We start from the raw sequence: 6,609 nt of genomic DNA on the forward strand, positions 1-6,609 counted from the left end.
AGTTCAATATATGTAGTAATTTAACAGATTAAAACTGAACATAAAGAAGACTTATTTTTAAGTGAAAATCAAGTCCATTCTTCTCAAAAAGTATTTTTTACAAAAATTAACGACACAAAAACCTCAACCTGGTTTTTGCTGCATGGGCACCGTTGCCTGATTTGAATAGTGGGTAAATATACATTAAATTTGGTTAATTTTTTCGTATGTAAGTTTTTTTATTGTACAGGCGGTCCCCGAGATACACGGTTAATGGGGACCGAAAACGGCCGCAAAATACCGCGTATCTCGAATTTCCGCGTAAGTCGAATCTCGTGATTTCCAGCTAAAATATCAAAAATTTTCGTGTAATTTTGCAAGTAGGGGGCGGTTTTAGTCACTTTATGAATTATTTGATATGATTCTGACTGAATATAACTGTTTTAAACCTTTTGAAATAGTTTTTAACATTCGATCAAAACGGAAATTATTTGGCAATTTGCAATTGATGTGTTAAATCAGTACAATTTGCTCAAATAATTGTCAATTTTAGAAAACCGCGTATCTCCGAATCCGCGTATAAGAGGTACCGTGTATCTCGGGGACCGCCTGTACAGCTTTATATTAAATAAACTGTTTAACAATTGCGAACAATATATTAAATTGAATTGTTTTTTTCTCGAACATGTATAGGGAATTTGGTCCAAAAGATATTAGAGCTGCAGATCGGGCTAATTAGCCGAGCAATTAACGGCTTTACCACGTGCTTGGTGCAAGGTATAATTTAAAATATTTTATTGATTATTCTTTTCGATAAAGTTGTACAGGAAACAAAATTTCATATTACGCTTGTGCGCATGTTTCCGATACATTTATTCGTTTATGAGATTTAATTTTAGCTATATCTAGTCGTAATATCAAAATTAATCATAAAATCAAAAAGGTATCGGCATATTATTAAAAAAATATAGAATAAAAGAGTTTCTACCATTCAGTTTACCATCGTATATTCACGATCAAAACAATATATAATTTGTTCAAGACCAGTAAAATATAATACTCATCTGTAAACTGTTCTAAAATTTAATTTGTTTTTAAATTTAATCTAGCCCAAACGAATAACAGTTCTAAAAGATTAAGTCCACTCTAGCTCTCGAACACAATACGCGACACAGCAAACGCAACACGTGGTAGTGCTTCGAAAAACAATAAACTTTTACCCGCACTGATTTATCCCTTCGGCCAACGTTCGGGCAATGTTTCATGAATAATGCTAACCAACTTAACGCTAAATCAAACCCATACCGATAATTCATGCACAAATGCAGAGTATTGCTTGTATTGCTCACACGCAGCAGCGAGAATGTTGCGTCGAATAATTTCTTTCCACATGATTGAGCCGATTCAAAGAAAACGCTATCGATAACGAATGCTGTTGCGTTTTGAATATATGCATCTAAATTTGTTCTCCGACTTAATTCCTTAAAGCGTTGTAAGCGAGAAGTGAAACACACATCCGGTGGAAAGACGTGTTTGCCTGAAAGAAAATGACTAAAATTTAAAAGAAAATGCATCCACCAGTAACAAGCTACTGTAGGAACATTCGGCATTTAAATTCATCCCTACGTCTATTGACCTTCCCTCCGTCGGTTCGAGCTGACTTTGTAACGCTATTCTCGGAGCTGGGAGCAAACCAGTACGCGGATTTGGCTGCTACCTCGGGCCCTATTACTTGAATATTCATCGGTTACCAATTTCGTCGGAAATCTTCAGCATCGTCAACGCACCCGGGAAGTACCATTTCACACCTTTACCGTGTACGTGGGCTCGCTGCGAAGAATCGTACGCATGATTGCCCCCGCGCCAACATGAATAAAGGTAAAAGTAAGGCTGAAACCGAAAACAAAGGTACAACAAAGGGAGGCAGCGTCTCGTACACGGCGCACAAACGGTCAATGAAAAGGACACTCGAAAGCAAATACGAAAAAGAAACAACACTCCACGAAAACCCAAACAAACACAAACCCCATTCTTGGCTGTATCCCGGGCCTCTCTGGTGGCAGCGCTGGTGGCAGGAACAATAAAACTCCAATTTTCCCTCCGTTTGACACATCTTTATTAATTATTTATGTTCATGGCTACCGCGATCGAAAGATCCTTATCCGCCAGCACGGACCGGAAACGACGGGAGCGGGTAAGCAGCAACTCTCCACGAGGGAGATGATCTTAACAAGCGCGCGCGCGCCCCCCTTTCTTCTGACGCCGTTCTGGCCGAAGCAGCAACGAGACAACGTCTCCTTGGATTATTCCGTGTTTGGCACAGCGAAGATACGCAATACAACAACAGCAAAAACGAAAAGAATCGCACACTTCCCGTAGATGGTTGAAAGACGTAACACGGATAGCAATAAGACGCAGCTGTGAATTTGCGGTTAGACAGTTTCATTTTATAAAACAAACAGACAACAGGAGATGAGCAGGAGGCGCGAGTGTAAGGGGTAGGAAAAATTAAATATACATTCCACTGCCACCGGCGGAAGCTAGGTACACTGGCGTTCTAATTTAAAACTTTGCACTCCCCTGCTTCCGCGACACCGTGTGTTCCAATCGCCCAACGATGATAAGAGCAAGTCGAAGCGATAAAAACGCTTCCAAAACCGGGCGGTTCTGGCGAAAGAAAACGCGTCCATTCTCGTAACCGTTCCAAATGGAGTTTTCCGGTGTGAAAAGCTTGCCTCCCTCGCTGCCTCATGGCCAGCTTTATTTTATGATGATACAGATAACACACACACCCACACGCCGAACATTTGGGTTTGGGGGAGCTAAGGGTTATTTGCTGAAAGTAAAGAGGAACCAGTGTACTTCTCAGTTTTTGTGAACCATTAAAATGAATTCTGAAGATGCATTCTTGCATGTTTTTTCTTTGAGTTTTCCTTTCTGCTGCTTTACAGGAGCGCGGGATATTTCGGTGATGTTTCGGGCGCTTCTAAGTGGGTCGATTTACAGCAATCGTAACATCCACCCTTCAGAAGCAACTGGAGACACTTTTTTTATTGTAGCAGCAAACTGGTGGTATAAAGATCCTGTCAAAATGAGAAAAAAAAGTTCTTCCGTCGTCCACTTTGAAGGATTGCTTTACCCTTGGACGGACGGCGCCAAAGAACTCGTCCGAACAGGAACCTTGGAATTGCACCCACGACCAGTCTGCGTGCTTACACGGTGACGAACTTTGGGTTTGCTTCACCATTTAGCACCTCTGCTTGGGTTGACCTGGCCCGGGCACCAAGGCAACGAACCCAAACCCTTCGCAGCAGAGGGTAAACAGTTGTAAAACAATAAACTTGCATTACTCTTCCAAACAGATAAGCAAGAACGTTTGTTTTAGCTTTGGTTCGTTTGTACGGCCGATCCGGGGGCCTACAGGACGAGGCGCATCCCATGGTTTTTCGGTGCAATAATTTTCCTGGGCAGCAAATACCGTCACGTTGCGCACCCTGACGCGGAGCCTTTTTGCATGAATGGCTGGAGTATCGGAGCTTTTTTTTTAAATCCCTCGGACATCCAGCGGTGCGATGATGGAAGATGGGCTTTGATTTTGAGTCCCAAGATCCGGGCGCCTAGCCGACCGCTGGAAGACAAGAAACATCCATCAAATTTTATGCTAATTTTATTCATAGGGTTCTAAGAGACAGGCACACACACACACACACACGCACATAGTGTCCCTATCCTTAGGTCGAGCCATTGAGCGTAGAAGAGTGGTAGAGTGGATGTGAAAAGGAGACATTTCTCGCAGCAGACTTAGACCCAAACAAGCGGGCCTGGGCTGTCGCCGTTCTGTTCGGGCTTCGGTCGAGTATCACCGGAAAAGGAACGATAATCAGAGGGTTGGGCGTGGACAAGAGGAAGAAGAAGACGTTATCTGCTTTCCTGTCGACTTCCTGCTACATTCCCTCGGACCGGTATATGACTTTTATGGACCAGTGTGGCCGTACCACTTCAAAGAAGGGGCTGTGGAAATCGGGGCCGTTTGTGGATAATAACTCAATAATACCGACACATGACAGCGACACGGAGGATGTGGCCGTTCGTTCGTTCCTTTTGAAGCTGTAAGGAAACGACCTGACAACGGCCACGCATACCGGACGCCCGCAAACGCACATATTGCTGCACACCGGCTATGCACCGTTCTGCAGGTTGAAAGTGTGAACTGTGCGAAGGGTGTGCTGCCTAAAACACTCGATGAGATGCAGCAGCAGTCCAGCCTCTGGCGGACGATGCGAAAGTGTCCATCAAGATAAGCCAGCCAGCCCGGTCCGGAGTGCCGAAACACGAGGCGGCCATCCGGACGACGGAGCGAACCGGCGAATCCGTTTTGTGGCAGACAGTTGATTGGACCTACCACTTCTGATCGTCGTTGGTGGCGAAGACAATGGCGCACAATGGGTCAAGTTTCTTTATGATTCGATAAGAAAGCTTTACGTTCCTGTTTATCTATTTTAATATATCATGAAACACGCGGAAGTAGTTGAACATCTACACTGTCCATAATTTTGATTTCAAAATTGACGAAAACAGTTCATCAGTGTCTCTAATATAATAAAAATAAGCCAAACAATAGTTTCAGTAACTAACTTTTTCATGAACCAAGTGCATTAAAATATATAAATGAATTGTTCAGCCTGGAAACAAGACAAAATGTTTATTACTACTTACTACAAACAAACAATTTGCAAATTGATTATTTATTCTTTTTTAAAGCATGAAATCAGATGTTTTTCATAGTTGTTATGTAAATTTTGGTTTTGGGTTTCTTGTGATACATCCCTTTTTTTAAATTGAAAGCAATATTTAAGGGGTGTAAAGCATGATTTGAAAAAATTGATTATCCGTTTTATATCATGACACTATTCAACTATTAAAGTTTGTGATAAAATAATTAAAAATACCACAATAACAACACACCAATCACGAAATCTCTCACCAATTTTCTCCAATAATCAACACCTTGCTTAATTTGTTGACCCACGCACTTTACACCAATCTGGCCTTTCGATGCTTCCGTTGAAATTTGATATCGTTATGCCAGGACCACCAGCAGCTCTGACCACCAAAAGCCATCAAATCACACAACACGCACGCAGAGTGCGCGCGAAAAATCACCCCGTGCGTTGGCCGGAAACGGAGTGTCCCATTTGGGCTTCCGTTTCACCATCGCTTAGTGACATAGTGACCGACAGTGCTGCGGTCGTTCGATTGCTCGCCGATCCGTCCGCTGATTTATTGACCAGATTGCGGTCGAAATCATACGCTCCGTGCAGCACCTATTATGCACCTCCGTTGCAATGAAGGGGTAGCCCCTTCATATCACTGTCACCAGCGTGTGTAGCTGGTGCACGTGTGAAAACGTGCATCTCAATCTCGACGAAGCTGGCCATCATCCGTCCTTTCGAGCACACATCTCGAGCACTGGGCACTGGGTCGTGTGCAAGCCCGGTGTCCCTGTGGAGCCGCCGTTCACAAGGAAGCGTATGCAAACGGAAGCTTTACTCATTAAGAGCACTAAAGAGGATACACCTAGACAGGCGGGCGAACATGTGATCCTTTCGCTGCTTTCGCTCCTTTCCCTCACTGCCTTCCTTCCGCAGATACGTGCTTGACACTATGCTTGACCGAAGCTCTTGACTCCACCCGTACACCGGGACAGGAGGCATCAAAAGCTTCAGAGCGCCCAGTGACATGCTCGCTTGTCATGCATGTCGTACACTGCGTCGGTTTCAATAATTCAAAAGTTCCAGTTTTTCGATCTCGCTACGAGATGCTCACCACGCTTACTTCTTCCTTTCATGCTTCGCCCCTTCTAGGTCTAGGTGAATTCGTCCCCGCACACAAAAAAAGACAAGCGAGAACGAGAAAAGTGTGAAAGAAAAGCTTGCCGAAGAAAATCAAAACAATCCCCACAAGCTGCCGAGATTTGTTCAACCCTGCCGAGAGGGTAGAAGGAGATGTGTGGGTATCAGGTGCCCGCCAAACCACCGGCACGGCGTGCCAGCCGTCCTCGCATCCGTCATATCCGTTGCTGATAACTCACGGGTGTCCTCTAGCACAAGTTGGTGCTGCTGCTACTGCTAACCTGACAAGTTGGTTAGTTCCGTCGTGGTTGCAGTGCGGAAAGCCTTTGCCAACTTTCACTCCGCCTTCCCGCACTCTGCCCCACTCACCAAGGCAGCTAGTTCCGAAAAGGATATAATGATGAATGACGGTAAAGTAGGTAAAGCTATGAATATTTAAACCAGCTCCAAGAGACACAGAAATACAGAGAAAGAAAGGGAGAGAGAGAAATGGAGAGAGGAGCCGAGAGTCAATCTCCGCAAAGTGCCGAGGATCTTCGTGTGCTTATCGTGTGTATCGTGTGTGTGTGATGCCATGGTCGGTGCCCAGGCAACCGCACCACAAGCAGTGCCCGGGCGGAAGTACGACATGTCGCACATGTCATATGTCACCATCGGTGTGGAACGGAATGAGGTAGCCCCCAAAAACGGGCGGAGATGCACAATCGCCCGGGGCTATAGGTTGGGGATCGCGGAGAGGGACAAAATGTCGCGCCGGATGCTACTCTTCCTCTTTTTC

The sequence above is a fragment of the Anopheles gambiae genome, chromosome 2 (assembly GCF_943734735.2).
Source record: "Anopheles gambiae chromosome 2, idAnoGambNW_F1_1, whole genome shotgun sequence".
Taxonomy (NCBI): domain Eukaryota; kingdom Metazoa; phylum Arthropoda; class Insecta; order Diptera; family Culicidae; genus Anopheles; species Anopheles gambiae.